Raw genomic sequence first — 17,048 nt, 5'->3', positions numbered from 1 at the left:
ATTTAATTAAGCTTATTAAAACAAGGCTGGGAGTTTGAGTCTCATTTACATAGAGGCCCTGATTCGCTACTACCCCCACACTGCACTTGTATGCACACTAGAGCCTCCATTTTGTAAACACCCAGTGTTATGAAGGGTTAGTTATCCAAAACATTTTTTACAATGGGGAGGGAAAAAGAATCACAGACCGAAAGCGCTGCTGCTGAAGAACAAGTCAACATCCTTTCACACTCCGGTGCCATCACTGTACTGGAAATCGCTTTGAAGTGATCTGAAGGACAAGAGGCAAGCGACACAGTAATCCAGCAGGTTGCAATTTGTGCAACCTGCCTGCTGTAATTTAGCGATGGTCAATTTTACAAACTTTTCAATTGCATGAACTTCTCCATTCCCAGTTTGTTTGTAAGATGGGGGTTCTGTTGGACTGGAGAAGGGTGGCTGCAGGAGGACAGCTGCAGCTGTCTGATTCAAGACCATCCACCCTGGCCTAAATTCGTAAGAGTCCTGCTCTGACTCATGTTGCTGATAAAGAGCTCCTCACACCAGCAGGGGGCTGAGGATAGTGGAATTCAGCTCTGCCACACCCTTGCTACCCCCTCCTCTGTCCCTCTTACACCATGAGCTGGGGAGGCCTGGGAATGATTGAAGCTAGGGACAGTTAATCGGCTGACCCTGGGCCAAATCCAGACCACGAGACGCTTTTCAACAGACCCTGAAATCTTTTTATTTACATATTATCATCATTACTGTTATTATATTTTTTATTATTTTCTCTACCATTTGGACCTTGATTATACTTTGACCAAGAAATTTGGACCTCGACAAAAAATAACTGACCACCCCTGGCAAGGCCACTTGGCACTGGTTTAAAGTAGCCTTATCAGACTGGAGAATCAGGTCCTCAGGCTTTTGCATCTCTTTTCCCAGCCAGAGTGGTGTCAAGGAGACTCAGGACTGCTCTACACCTAAATGTAGGTGGACCTAACTACGTCGCTCAGGGGTGTGAATTTTTCAAACACCCCCACCCCCTGAGATGTAGTTAAGCCAACCTAAGCCCTGGTGTAGACACCACCAGTTTAACAGAATAATTCTTCCATTGACACAGTTCCTGCCTCTTGATGAGGGTGGATTTATTATAGCAACGCAAAAACACCTTCCGTCTCTTAAGCAAATGTCTCCATTACAGCACTACAGAGGGCATGGCTGCAGCATTGTTCAGGATTTAACTGGTTTCCCTTGCTTAATTTCAAAGTCAAAGCTCCAGCTGACTCATAGTCCATATACTTTTAAAACTGTTGCCTGTTCCCATATAAATCAATTTCAAATTAGGAAAGCTGACAATCCATTAAATAAGAGATTTGAGTCAGATTTCGAAACAGCAGAACTGCTGATCTAGCAATCATCTAGATCATCATTCCTCATGCTGTAGCACTTAAATAAAAGACATAAATTGTTTACTTAAACAAATTCCAGTGAGATTACCCCCAAATTAAACTAGGCAGCCAAAACCATTGAAATGGATATTTGAAATAGTTTGTTACATGCCCTTACTTCACTTTGAGAAACGGGGTAATGGTTTTAGAGTAGTTTTGCTGTATTTTAAGGGATTTCAGCAGGAAGCACAGGTTAGCAATCCAAGCAGAGTCCTCCGAATGCTGTCAGACCCATTTATAAACACTAATTGCTGAAGAGTCTCCGTTAATAGCATTCTGTGGCAAGACAAGTGAGGAACCAAACACTGAAAAGCATGTTCTTATGTGGAAAGTCACTTCACACCTCAATTACGGCTTCTGCCAACCACTTCAGATCTGAAGTACAATGTTTTCTCTGCGGAGAGGATACCATTAGCACAATAAGCAGTTAGCACAGAGACTGTGAACTGAACAGCACCAAGGGAAATCACCTCACAGTGGGAACTCCTTAGACTTTTGTTTTTATGCCGCTTTGAAAAGCAAATTGATTAAAAGATACACACACACAAAACATCGCCAGGTTGGTACCTTCTCATACCCATCATCTTTTCAATGAACCAGAAAAGCCCAATTTCAGGTTTTTCATTAAAACAATTTTCAACCATGTACTCAAGTGATACTCTGTGTGCTTATTCATAGATATGATCAATTTGACACCTCTGAATGTGACAATGTGTATAATTATTAATAATGCAACCCCCCTAGGGAGACTGGCTTTATCACAGTTGCATATACTCATAGCCATTACTACCCCCAATGCTTTAAAGACTAAGTTTCGGACTAAAGGGCTTGCTTTACTTGACTGCAGATTTTTCTAACTAAGTAAGGTGATGGAAATGACCATGAGATTCATAGGACGCTGTAGGAATTTAATCTTTCATACTGCACTGGCATCTGCTATTGCAAACCATTAAGCCCAAGTGTGCCGAGTACCAGAGGGCCCTTATACTGTAATTCTGACCTCTGGGCCATGGACAGAATGATCTGAATAGAGCAGGATACTGAACAGTGTTAATATGATCAAATAAATAAGTGATCTAGTAGGCTAGAGTGCTTTTAACTGTCAAAGTCCTCTGCACACATCGATCCACATACCACTGCTGCAAGATGGAGAGAGAGGGAAAGTAGTTGTAAGACTATTTAACCCAAGAAGGAGCACACGGGCCTTGTCTACACTAACCTTTGCCCCCAAGAATTTCCCACCACATTACAACTACTTACAGTTGTGCACACCATGTTCTAGGCCCATTCCGGATACCGAAGAAGGGATGACCCCTGCTCCAAAGACCTTACAGGCAAACGGACAGATAGCCAAAGTGACAGAGTTTGGAGGGACGTTTTTAAATGTAAGTCAGCCAGATTCAGCTGTCGGCAGCATGGAGGAAATGGGTCTCAGAGGGATTAACATTACACCACATGCCCACTGTTATCACTGATGGAGCTACACCAGCGGGAAATTTAAGCAGGAAGAGGCTCAAGCCTGCTCCACACCTAAAACTTAGGTCGACCTAGAAACATTGTTCAGGATTGTGAAAAAGTTTACATCCTGCGTGATGGAGTTAGGTCAACTTAACCCCCAGTGTAGACACAGGTAGGTCAATGGAAGGATTCTTCCGTCAACCTAACTACTGCCTCTCGAGGGAGTGGCTTTACTACAGCAACTGTAAACCTGCAGCTGCAGTGCTACAGCTTGGTAATTTTAGCTCTTGTAGTGTAGACAAACTCTCAGTAGCTGTGCCTCAAGGTAAGTGACTTACCCAAGGCTAGATAGTGTGTCAGTCAGTGGTAGAGTCAGAACGAGAATTCAATTGCATGCTCTGCCCATTAGACTGCACTACCTTTCTATGGTCATATTTAAGCAAGAGATTAAATGGTGGCCTGAATAGGAATGCACTCCTGGATCGAGGCCTTTATTACTAAGCATCACTATATTTGCATTTTAAAATGTCTTAATTTAAATACAGATTCCCAGCCTCAAATATTTTGACATTATTGCTGCAATTACCCTCCGATTTTAAAATTAATTATTTAATTCCATGTAATTGTTTTCAGACTCAGCTGAATGGGAAGTGAATCTCACAGAACTGTAAATGCGGGTCTCTGTGATGAAATAGATTCAACGCTACCATATTCCCCACTTTGTTTCCAAACTTCAGTTGCAATTACCTGCTCTAATTTTAAATGGGAAGTCTCAATATACTGTAATTAAGCATACAAGGGAGACAGGAGTGCTGTCTATCAGCACCTGGCAATGGGATTCCCCTTCCAGAGGCACCTGCACTAAATGGTAATTCCTCACTCCATTCCCCTTCCCCTCCCCTTCTGCTCTGAGGGAACAGATGGAACAATCATCCTGCTCATTCCACAGTAAGGACCCCTGCTGCTACACTGAGCGTTATGCAGTTGTAATACACATAATTAACCAAGTCAATGGACAATGCAGCATATTAGCGTGGGCGGAGTTACATCAAGCAAAACATGCATTCCAGTTTATCTACTGCTGTCAATGGACGTTTCTGCCAATCACCAAAAATCGTGGATATAAGGCACAAACTAATTACACGCCATGTAGGTAGGATGCCTTATCAACTCCTCCCCCCCCCGCCAGGAATATTTAGTGGTATAATTTACAGAGGGTTATTCTGATCTTGGCATGTGGGTGATTTATGCTTAGAAGTCTCATTAACATGTATGAGTTATTCACCCAAGTCTCCCACACATCCGTGAGTAATTAGATGGCATGATGTTTACCACTGTATACCTTTCCTCTGATGTCAGGCTGAATTGCGCAGCTATAGCTTGCAAAGTTATTGCTCCAAGAAGAGGCACTCTTGGCTTTTTCTTGTAGTTTATGACTTGCTCCATAGCTGCCAACACATGGAATTGAAGCTCTCTGACTTAAGGGCAATTGTTGAATGTCTCTCCTCCCATATTCACACGTTGTTTTGGGGCAACATTTATATTGGGAGTGGAAAAGGGCAACAAAAATTAGGGGTGTGGAACAGCTGCCATACGAGAAGAGATCAATAAGCCTGGGACTTTGTAGCTTGGAAAAAAAACAACTAAGGTGGGATATGATTAAGGTATATAAAATCATGAGAGGTGTGGAGAAAATGAATAAGAAGCATTATTTACTCCTTCTCATAACACAAGAACCAGAGGTCACCACATGAAAATTATAGGTAGCAGGTTTAAAACAAACAAAAGGACGAATTTCTTCACATAATGGACAGTCAACCTGTGGAACTCTTTGCCAGAGGATGTTGTGAAGGCCAAGACTCTAATGGGGTTCAAAAAAAAGAACTAGATAAGTTCATGGAGGATAGATCCATCAATGGCTATTAGCCAGTGTGGGCAGGGATGGTGTCCCTAGCCTCTGTTTGCCACAAGCTGGGAATAAGCAATAGGGGATGGATCACTTGATGATTACCTGTTCTGTTCACTCCCTCTGGGGCACCTGGCATTAGCCACTGTAGGAAGACAGGATACTGGGCTAGACCTTTGGTCTGACCCAGTATGGCCTTTCTTATGTTCTTAACATTCTCTCTCAGCCTAGCCAAAATGAATGCTGATCTGATCCTCTGACTTGTGTGTCCTGCCCTGCTCTCACCCCTCCTTCCTCATACTTTGCAAGTACTGCTCTATGAAAGGCTAGGGGGGGGTTCTAACAACCAGGGTGATGTCATCTCTCTACATTGTGGCATCAAAGGTAAGTCAGCCTTCCCCCTTTGAACAGCTGGCTCATTGCTGAACAGTGCTGATGTGAAGTCATATGAAAGGGGGTGACAGAACAAAGTGGTTGGGATGGATGGAGAGCTGGGACCCACAAAGCTACGTTAAGATAACTGAAGAAATTTGAGATGATCCATTTGTCCTCTCCTGAAATGTGATCTGGTTGCCAGAAGCAGCAGCCTGGGAGAGGTTTTTCCATTAGCACTCGTTATTCTGGTTTACTAAAGCAAAGCGAGTTATAGGTGGAACAAATATCAAGCAGAAGTATTTCCTAAAATGTCCAGACTCCGGGGATAGGACCTGTCTAGAATCTGTCTGAGCTGGAGAGCCCGCCATTTGAATCTGACTGAATGTGGGGATCAGTAACCTCCCCTATGCCCCCCAAAAGGGGTCATAAGTGAGTTATGAGAACAGTGCACCCTTTTGGTCAGCATGGACCTACTCATTTAGGATAAATCTAGCTTTACTGAGTCCTGATCTGCATCATCAACACCAGCGAGGGCAAGACAGCACCTAGGGTGATATTCAGCCCTCGTACAGAAGGCCAACACAAGGCCTATGTATTGTCGACGTCTTCACAATAGGGCTGAAGTGGTGCATGGGGTAAATGTCACCCCTGGAGAGGAATCTTAGCTTCCAGTGGTTAGCTCTCTGCCCCCTTAACAACATATTCTACAGTGGCCTTGATAAAGAGACAGGCTGACAGGTGACAGGCTGCGAACTCATATCCTCTCTTTGGATCCTAAACAGTGAGATAGGGGCTCAGGGGAATGACTGGTGGCCTTGTAACACGCTGCTTGCCATAAAGACACAGTGTCCTTTGGAAGTGTATGTATTGCTTTGGAAATCTGGACTCTGTCAACAGTTTCCAAACAACTTCACGCAGTATTCAGATACAGAGGATGGCTCCGATCACACGATATGGAGTTATCCCTTTAAGAGCTTCAGAATGGGCATGGCAAGAAATCCAAGTCAGATCCTGGATCCTTCAGAGAACAAAGACATAGTGTGGACAGCTTTCCTTCCTACAATGCCAAAGCAGAAGGGAAGGACTGAAGACAGGCCTTCTCAAGAGTAATAACAGCAGGAGTGAACTCTGTGTGGTGTTTGCCTACCTGCTGCCAGAGGAAATAACTTAGTAGGTCTCAGCTACGCTGTGATTGTAGGCACTAGTGCAGAGATCATCAGCTAGTACTCTTGATGAAGCCTGACGAATTCAGTTCCCAGTCCTATATTTATACTAGTGTAAAGGCAAAGGTAACACAAGTGTGGACAATCCTTGGTAATTTAGTATCAGACAGGTTTCGTTTGCAGAGACACGGCATTTCACAAATTAAAATGAAGATTTCATGGCAGTTTCCCATAACAAATACTCTGGATTTGCACCATTTTCTAACTTTTGTTTTTATATAATTAATGAACCCCGGCTAAATACAGAATTCAAGGTAGGCATATTAGCTACTTGAAAAAAAGCCCTGGCTCATGAAATAATAGAATGTCAAGCACTTCTACCGGGCCTTTCAGCTGAAGATGTGAAAGCCCAGTAGAAACAATAAGTAAGCCTCACAATCTGCCCCCGTGTTGTAGCATTGTGATGTCCATTTCACAGAAAGGTAGAGAGACACAGACAAAATGACAGACAAAATTTCAGAAGCATCCTCCCATCTCCCCTGCCTTTTTAAATTATTACTACTATGGACTTTTTTGGCTCCCAAATAAAGTCCACTTGGTCTAATTTTCAGGAGTGTTGAACATCTGCACTTCCAACTGAGGTCAGTTGGAGATGCAGGTCCTCAGTACTTTCTGACAATCAGACCCTACATGCCTCCAAAGTTGGATGCCCAAAAGCTGGGGCACAAAACATTAGGGAAAAGTTCTGAAAATTTGAGTCTAGGACCCTTATCCATGTTCAGAGAGAGAGTCAGTAGCAGAGTGAGGAAAAGAACCCAAGAGCCTTGGCGGCCAGTTAGTGTTATCTATTATTATATTACAGTAGGGAACAGAGGCCCTCATCTGAAACTGGGGCCTCATTGTGCTAGGTACAGTACATCCACATAGTAACAGACCTTGCTACAAAGACCTTGGACTAAATAGACAAGGCAGGCAAAGATGGAAATATTATCCTTTCATTTTTCAGATTGGGGAACTGAGGCACAGAGAGATGAAGGGTCCAGGCAGAGCTCTGACAGATATACTGGGGAGCAGCAGCTACAGGGAGCCAGTTGCAGCAATCTGATTCAGGGCTGTCCAGCCCCAGCGCATGTTAGGACGGCACAGGGACAGCCCTTATTTATCCCACTAGCAGATGGTCAAGCAGGGATCAGTGAAGGACTGGTCATAGCAGAGCTCCATGCTCCCATGCCCCCTCTGTTCCCTCCCCTTCAGAATGCCAGGAGTGGAGGGGGCAGCTGGCAAAGGAGGAAGCAGAGATGCCTCTACCTGATTTCTATAAGCTTAGGGTTCCTTGTAAGGGGGCCTCTCGGCTGTCTCCCCCTGGCTGTTTTAAGGCTGCATATGCAGTGCGAAAGAGCCAACCAGAGAACTGACCCTAAGTGACTTGCCTAAGATCACATGGAAAGTCCGTAGCAGAGAAAAGATTGAACAGCGAACTCCTGAGTCCAAGGACAGTGCTTTGACCAGGAAAGCAGCCTCCCCTCTTTCATTATAACCACTTCATAACTCTACCATTTCCCTTTTGAAAAATTTAAACCTGGAAACTTTGCTTTCAGGAAAATGACGGACCCATGGATAGGAGCTGTGCAAGCTTCCTTGTGGAGCTCTGCCAGCGTATCTTAATCCTAACCTGAAACATACTGCTCCTGTTTGTGTCCTCGGCTTCTTTTGCACAGACCGCCAAGAGTGCTGAAATGTGTTGTGGCTTTGCAGCATGACAAACGTTTAATGAGACATTTCCCAGACCTGAAGAAGAGCTTTGTGCTAAGCTCAAAGGTCTGTCTCTCTCTCACCAACAGAAGCTGGTCCAATAAAAGATATTACCTCATCCACTTTGTCCATCTAATAAGAAAGAGACTAACATTACCAAGCTCTTCTTTTGTGATGCAAGCCAGGTTTGTGATGCAAGCCACGTTAACGCTGAGGGTTCTGTCCCTGCTGCCCAACCCCCCCAAAAGTAAAATAGCATTATTTTTTAGGAACCATAGTATTTCAAATCTCTGTTTTATCACGGCAATACAAAATAACCACCCTCACATACCTACAAACACATATATGCTGCAACCCACATGCTACTAGAAGGGAGAGAAACAGAGAGACAGAAGAAAAATCAGTTATTCACATGGTAAGACACCAGATATGGGTCCCATTTGCTAGCGTGCTGGCTGTTAGCATGCTGTAATAGTACTGTGTGTCAGAATAGTACATCATAATATTTTAAGAAAAACAGACACAGATCCACATTAGCAGCTTTTTCCTGGGGGAGAGTGGGGGAAGAGGGGACAGAGCATTCACTTCAAGTGTTCACGTGTCCAAACAAGCCTCAAGCAATTCCCCATTCATTTTGCTCTGCTGGCTTATCTTTTCACTGCTTTGGAGTGTATTCTTCCTTATCTTGGAAACAAATGGCCTCCATGGAGCGTTCCAAACAGCAAAGCCATTTATCTGTTTGACGTGTTTCCCTGTTTGGTGCCCCAGCCTTGAGACAACTAGCTCCAGCTCTGACAATTGTTAGCTGTGCCTATGGTGAAGAGCTATGCGCCCCACTCACTCCAGGGGTCTGAATCAATTTCTTTGCCACATGTATCATTTACAGCAGTAAATCAAGTCTAATCAATGCTTCCCTCACTTGGTATGGGATGAAGTCTATGTAGATTTTCAGGAAAGTGAAAGGAAAATAAATCAACCCAACAATTAAAAAATCAGTTATTTAATTTGAAGAGTTTCAGATACCCCTTTTTGTTGGGAGCTGGGCAGGGGGCATCAGATAGGGTGAAATCTTGGTTCTATTGAAGTCAAAGTAAGAACTTCCATTGACTTCAATGGGCCCAGGATTTTTCTCGTTGTTGATACCAAAGAGAAATTCTACTCTTAAAAGCGATTAGGAAAAAAGACCCCATGCTCTGTAAAGCAGGTGATCTCCCTGTTCATTACGCATCACATCCACTGACTTTAGAAACAAAACCAAATTTTCCCACTCTTCTTAGCCCTGGAGAGCCATCACAGCCAAGACTTGGAGAGCTGGACTGTATTCCCTCTAGATATCCCCAAGAATAATTCCCAGTTACAGAGCAGTGGGGCTGGCACAGGTGTCACCAAGAGCATAGTTTGGCCGGCAGATCCCCTCTGTCTAGCTTTTGCAGGAAGCAGCACGCCAAGCAGTAGCAAAGCAGGAGTGAGGCTTCGCCACCCGCATCCCTAATCTCTGGAAACATGGGCCCTTAGTGGTGACTGCCTTTGGAAATGATGCAGGTTGTAACAATTGTGCCAAGAACTGGGGCGGGGGGGCAGGAAATGGGACCTCACCAGGTTTTTCGCTGAAGCAACATAAGGATGCCTCCAAGGGAACCAAACCCAAATGACCACAGGGTTTCCCTGACGGAGGAAGCAGCAGTAGGGAAGGGAAGGGGAAGGCTCAGCTGGGTCTCCTTATCCCTGGGATAACAAGGGATTCCCCTCTTGGATTCCAAGCCCCTATCCAGCTGGATGGCTGTAAATAACCCTCAGTAGCCATTGGCAGCTGGGGATTGGGGAAATCACCACGCTGACCCTTTGCCTTCTGAAGATCTCCTGCACTGGTGTGATCTTCTCATGGTTAACTACACTGGCTTGAGGGCAGCTTTGCACCAGCAGCACAACACACGGTGGCTGGAACATGAATTGTAGTGTTTAAATACTCCAAATCATTAGTTATATAGGTTAGCATAGACTGGCTTGCTCCACTATCACCAGGCGAATTGCACCTCTGACCTCTCCTAGTCTCTCTGAGTGCACCCCCTCTCTTGGGGTGAAATCAGCTGATTCTCCCACTCTCAGACCGGGCCCTCCAATCTCCTGTGTATCAACCATGACTTACCTCAGCAGGTCTGATTTAGGCCAGTCTCTGCAATTCTGTTCTCTTCAGGACAATGACAGTAGCAATCAGGGAGCAGAAAGCCTCAGTAAAGCAAACAATTATTTATTTAGAACACAAACATTTCAGAGAAAGCACATCTTAAAGACAATAAATCAAACTGTTCACATCTCTCACTTGCCAGGTGGTTAACCATCTTCCACAAGGGATATCTGCAAGGACTAATTTCCTGCAGACTCTTTGGCAGACCCTCTCTCTGTGCCAGCCTATTAGGGCTCACTGACAACGCCCTGGGCAGCCCTGGCAACTCACTCCTCTTTGCAGGAATTAACTCCTTTTTAAACTGTTTATTGCTCTTTGCTCTGGGGACTCCCAGCTCTGGCAAAATAGGTTTGCAACTCATGGAAGATGGGAGCTTTGAAGCTAATAGCTTGCCCCACTGTCTTTCAAGTAGATGCTTGGTCCTATCTGGGAAGCCACTGTGTCGTCTTCATGCACAGACCCCACGGAATTTGAGCATTCTAGGCATATAACAGACATTTCACTACCTCCAATATTAATTAGATCAAGACAATCACACATGAAATTGCAACAACTCAATATACAACTACTTCTCCCTCGCCTGGTAACCCACAGTGCTCACAACATTGTTACATCTCAGCATTCCTAATGTTACTACATAGCAGCGCCATGGCTGTCCCTCCAAGCTTGGCAAGGAGGCAGGAGTAGATGTCAGCAATGGACTGAAAGGAGAGCTTTCTGAGGAGGAATGTGGAGATGAAGGAGGATGGCATAGTCCAAAGGATCAGAGAGGAGGTTCCTGGCATGGAGAATGGTGCCGGAAGGGCGGAGGGAGAAGGCATGGAGGCGTGAGAGGCAATTTTTCAGAATCTCGGGTGACAGTCGGGATGCTAGTGCACCCAACTCATTGTTGTCATAATTTGAATCTAAAGAGGGTCATGTAAGGTATCATATATGGACTGATAACATGCTGGTCATAAGCGTCATTGAGTGGTGTATGTACAGGTGATATATGAAAAATTATAAATACAGGCTGGCAACATATTCTTAACATTTGTTTTGCAGAAAGGGCTTATGGCTCCCTCATCCCCCGCTCCAGGACAAAGAAATGTGGTTCTGCCAGCTCGAATGTGTCTCCAATGTAGATTGAGCAAGGAGACAACATGGAAGTATGTTTACATAAAAGTAAACAAAGCCATCAAACAAGCCAGCGGTAGAGATGGCCATTTAACTATCATGAGGGGTGGGGAGAGGAGACAAATTAACTTGGTGTCAGCTCCCTACCTGACACAGCAAGCTGAGACACAAGCAGGGCTTTCTGACTTTGAAAACAAAGAGAAACTTGGAGGATATACTCTGAGAAAGCCATTTTGGCATCCTTCACCTGAGGAGGCAAAGAAACAAAGCACTTTGGGCTAGTGATTTCCCTACACCTCCCCTGAATCTTCCCAACCCCCACCCGTTTTGTGAACTAGTTACATGCCAATTTAGTGACTGTTTGGAGATTTGAATTGAAATTGAAACATTAATACACACTTTAAAAGCATATACAGTGTATGATAAGATACATGTATCTGAAAAAGTATAATAGATTTGAAAAGTATGAACATAGACTAGCTTCCTTATATAGCTATTTTTAAGACAATGTCAGTGCATTCATTTCGGTGATGCTAGCCAACCTAATCATTTCAAATGATTTGTAAGCAATGTCTAAATGAGCTCTCCCTGACAGCTAGTGATGAGCTGGGGGGAAAGGCTTCAGGACCAGATTGTATTTACATTCACATCTAATCTACCTAGGTATCCAGCAAACAGAGCTGTGTTGCCAAGTGATAGATTTTGGCTGGGGTTGGGTTACAAACCACTTGAATGCAGGGGAGAGGGGGGAATGAAATGTTGTTCTTATTGTATGAGTAAAGGGCAGTAGAACTTTACTTAGCCTGTGCTGATTGAAGGCATCAAGAAAGAGGGTGGGGACCTGTCCGTCTCCACTATTTAAAGGCAGAGCTGATTAGGCTCCATAGAGAGTCTTTTGTTCTGTTAAGTGACCACTGCAGCTGAAATCACTGACAATCAGGTCTAAGTGCTTAGTCCTGTTGTGGGGACAGTGTTCCTGTGGGACAGCGTTTTTGTGTAAGAGACACCCCAGACTGCACTAGCAGCGAGGTTCCCCCAATGAGAGCTCAGCTGAAATCACTGAGAGCTGGTGTCAAGTATCAGAGGAGTAGCCGTGTTAGTCTGGATCTGTAAAAGCAGCAAAGAATCCTGTGGCACCTTATAGACTAACAGACGTTTTGGAGCATGAGCTTTCGTGGGTGAATACCCACTTCCTCAGATGCATCAGAGAGCTGGTGGAACCTCAAGAGACCAACTCGCAATGGTCACAGTGGCAGCAGAAGGTGACTGTGCAAGGCCATTGGCAACAGAATGGTGAAGTGAATTGTGGCACAATGGACAGCAGTAGCCAGAGCGAACAGTGAGCAGCTGTAGGAATGAGCAAAGTGCCATCTTGCCCCCCACCTGGGAGGTGAACTCATGTGAAAGCACATCTGAATGCTGAGTATCCTCTGACCAAGGACAACACCGGTGAGTGGGGTGCGGTGGAGGGAAAAGTGAGGGGCACATTAAATAAACATTTGTTTGTTGGACTATATTTTAGTGACTTTGCTCCAGAATGCTAGATTTGTGACTGGGAATGGAAACTTATATAAATATGTTTCCTAGTAGGCCAAGATTTTTAAAATGCATTATTTGCCAAGGTTGTTATCTCACATCGTTGCTATCTTGAGAGATCATTATGTTGGGGAGTTTCTGTACTAAACGTTTTTATTATAATTAATTTTTACATAAGAATGGTCATATTGGGTCAGACCAACGGTCTATATAGCCCAGTATCCTGTCTTCCGACAGTGGTCAAGGCCAGGTGCTTCAGAGGGAATGAACAGAACAGGTCATCATCAAGTGATCCATTCCCCTGTTGCCCATTCCTAGCTTCTGACAAACAGGCTAGGGCCACTCAGAGCATGGTGTTGCATCCCTCCCCATAGCCACTGATGGACCTATTCTCCAAGAACTTATCTATTTTTGTTTTAATCCTGTTACAGCATCCTCTGGCAAAGAGTTCCAAGGGTTGCCTTTACATCGTGTGAATTTTTTTTTTTAAAACCTGCTATTAAGTTCCCTGGGTGACTGCTAGTTCTTGTGTTATGTGAAGGATTAAGTAACATTTCTTTATTCACTTTCTTCACATCAGTCAAAATTTTATAGACTTCTGTCATATCCTCCCCTTAGTAGTCTCTTTTCTAAGCTGAAAACTCCCAGTCATTTTAATCTCTCCTCCTGTTTCATACCCCTAATCATTTTAGTTGCCCATCTCTGTACTTTTTCCAATTCCAATATATCTTTTTGGGATGGGATGACCAGATCTGCACATAGTATTCAAGGTGTGCACAAACCATGGATTTATATAGAGGCAATATGATATTTTCTGTCTTATTATATATCCCTTTCTTAATGATTCCCAACATTGTTTGATTTTTTGACTGCCACTGCATATTGAGTGGATGTTTTCAGAGAACTATACACAATGACTCCAAGATCTCTTTCTTGAGTGTTAACAGCTAATAGACTCCATCATTTTGTATGTATAGTTGAGATTGTTTTCCAATGTGTATTACTTTGCATTTATCAACATTGAAGTTCATCTGCCATTTTGTTGCCCAGTCATCCAGTTTTGAGAGAACCCTTTGTAACTCTTCGCAATCTGCCTAGGACTTAACTATCTTGAATAGTTTTGTATCATCTGCAAATTTTGCCACCTCACTGTTTACCCATTTTTCCAGATCATTTATGAATATGTTGAACAGTAATAATCCCAGTACTGACCCCTCAGGGATACCACTATTTCTCTCTCTCCATTCCGAAAACTGATAATTTATTCCTACCCTTTGTCTCCCATCTTTTAACCAGTTACTGATCCATGAGAGGACTGCCCTCTTATCCCATGAGGGCTTACTTTTCAAAAGTCAATTTAAATTAAATACATTTTTAAAAAATATATATATTTTTAGAAATCTAGACCTGTTATGTGTTTTGGTGTAACTTGCATTATCCTAACAAAACATTTACTTTATTCATATCTGTTTTATATGTTGCAGGTCAAAGTGAAAATGAAAGCAAAAAACCATACAACAATTTTTCCACTCAAAGGCCTCAAAAACTAACCAAGGTGAAGAACACATCAAGAATCAAGAATATATCAACATGTCATCTGAAGGTTCAAGTGGTATATCTACATCCAACCAGACTGAAGCACAAATTCAGCCACCTACTGAAGAAACAGTGTCTCCAAAACCTAAAGGCAGTTCCCGATGTTTGTTGGTCAAAGTGTTCCCATTTATTGAAGTTACAAAAGATGGCTACTGGTGCACCTTTTGCAAAAAAGCTTATGAAGAAGGAAAGCTTCCCAGTGCTATAACTGGTAAAAGTGGAGGAACTTGGTTTGTCAAATCGATCAGCAAAGCCAATGCTGACAAACTACATGAAAAGGCTACAAGACATCAGGCCTCTGGAGTGCATCTACTTTCAAAGCCAATTTTAGAAGTACTTAATGAGGCTGTTAAGGCTGCTGGAGACACAACACAGTTCATGCGAACAAACATGGCTGCGGCACCCTACTTTCTATTTAAACAAGAGATACCACACACTACAAACTGGAGGCCAATGTTAAGTGCACTGTCACTTGTTCATCCTGAAGCTGAACACTGGTTCCGAACAAGACCAGCAAATGCTCACTATCTTTCTGCAAGAAACTCAACTGCCTGGCTAGAAGCATGCGGTGCAACAGTGAAAGACTCAACAGTTGAAAAAGTGAAGAATTCTCTCATCATATTCAAAAAATTTGCATACGTGGCTGATGAATGCACCAATGCAAATGGGCATCAAGTATTAAGTCATTGTGTACGTTATCTTGATGTCAGGAGTAGGATAGTAGATGCATTTCTAGATGTTCAAGTTATAGAAGACACATCCGCTGCATCTGTGACAACCCACATCTTAGAAGAGTTAAATGCCTGTCAATTGGACCCCAAACAGACGGCTGCTTGTGCATTTGATGGAGCTGCAAACTTCTCTGGAAGACATGGCAGAATACAAGCTTTGCTCAGAGAAAAGTATAACCCTAATCTCTCATATACACACTGCAGAGGCCATCTACTCCAACTAGCACTAGTATGAGCTGCAGAATCTTCAAAAGACATTTAAAAAGCTATAAATGTAATGTCTTCATTATATTATTTTTTCAGCAAGAGTCCAAAAAGACTGAATATCTTGAAAAATATAGAAGATACATTGGGATTGAAGTTCAGATTAGTCCAACCTGGGAAAACCAGCTGGCTTTCTCATGAGCGATCATTGGCTGTTGTCTTAAAATTACTCCAGCCGTTATTACTGGCTTTAGAAAGTATCTGCCAAGATGGGATGGATCTAAGTAGTGAGGCTGGTGGATTACTTTTGCTACTATGTTCAAAGAAGACTATTGCCATTCTCTCTCTCGTAAGTCTACTGTTGAAACCACTTGGGTCATTAAACAATGGCATCCAGGCATCTGCTACAACAGTAGTAGACCTTTGTCCAGCAACAGAAGCTACATTTGGATCAATCTGAGAGCTATCCACTGAAAAAGTACTGGAAGAAGCAAAGACTTCAGTCCAGAAGTTGACTAATTAAGGCATTTACATTGAATCCTTAAGTGAAGAGGACAAGAAGTGTTTCTTAGGACAACTGAAAAAGTATACAGACTTGATTCTTAAAAATCTACAACAGCGACTTCTAGATCCTATTCAACTGCTACGTAGCTTTTACAGATGCCTGTCCTATAAAACACCAACAGTTGAGTGAAATGAGGCACTATCGGCAATAGGGCTGCCATGTGCTCAGGACAGAATAAAGAATTTGAACACAGAGTGGAATATCATATGACAAATGAATGAAGATTTGACTTCTACTTCTTTTTTATCACTACTAGTGGCTCGACCCGATGTTTGTGTTCTGTTTCCTAGGATGAAAAAAGTAGAAATTCATCTCTTGCTATTCCAGTCACAACAGCTACAGTCGAGCGTTCTTCTTCATCATCGAATAGAATTGTGTGTTCTGAAAGAAGTTGCCTGATCATGTGAATGAACTAATGAGCATATCAATTGAAGGAATGGAAGGACCGGACACATAAGAAGCCACTGAAGATGAACGCATTGCATTCAAGAAGTTCATTAACAGAGTTCTGCAAACTTATAACAAAAATCCAAGAAGGATGTAGACACAGTGCTTCATAGAAGGGTTGAGTAGCCAACTCTAATTTGTGTGATGATTTTAAAACTTGAGTTAAATCTAATAAAATGGTCATGAAACATTTTTCAGTTTTTACTATGGTGCCATACAGCCCACCTTCACCCTCATAGTCTCACCCTTCATTGGCCCTGACACTTCCCCTCCTCATTTCAATTCCCGGCGAAACCACTGCTTTGGTCTCTGTGTGGGATCCTGGCTTACAGATTCACCAGCCATGCTGGAAGAACTGTGGTGAGAAAGCTACTCCAAACAGAAGACTCTAGTAGGTTAAGTTAGGTTTCAGTCTTTGAAGCATATGTTTACTTTTGTTTGTAACCACTTCTATCCCAAATCCTTCTACTTGGTATCACTTACACATCTGTTCCTTGGTAATAAATTTAATAATCTTGTTTTACTACACAGCCACCTCAGTCCTGCTGCATTTCAAACTAACCTGTAAAATCCTCAGCCAA

Source organism: Gopherus evgoodei, chromosome 7 (genome assembly GCF_007399415.2).
Source record: "Gopherus evgoodei ecotype Sinaloan lineage chromosome 7, rGopEvg1_v1.p, whole genome shotgun sequence".
In the NCBI taxonomy this organism is placed as follows: Eukaryota; Metazoa; Chordata; order Testudines; family Testudinidae; genus Gopherus; species Gopherus evgoodei.
The sequence above is the reverse complement of the archived record's forward strand: the minus strand, read 5'-3'. Positions refer to the sequence as shown.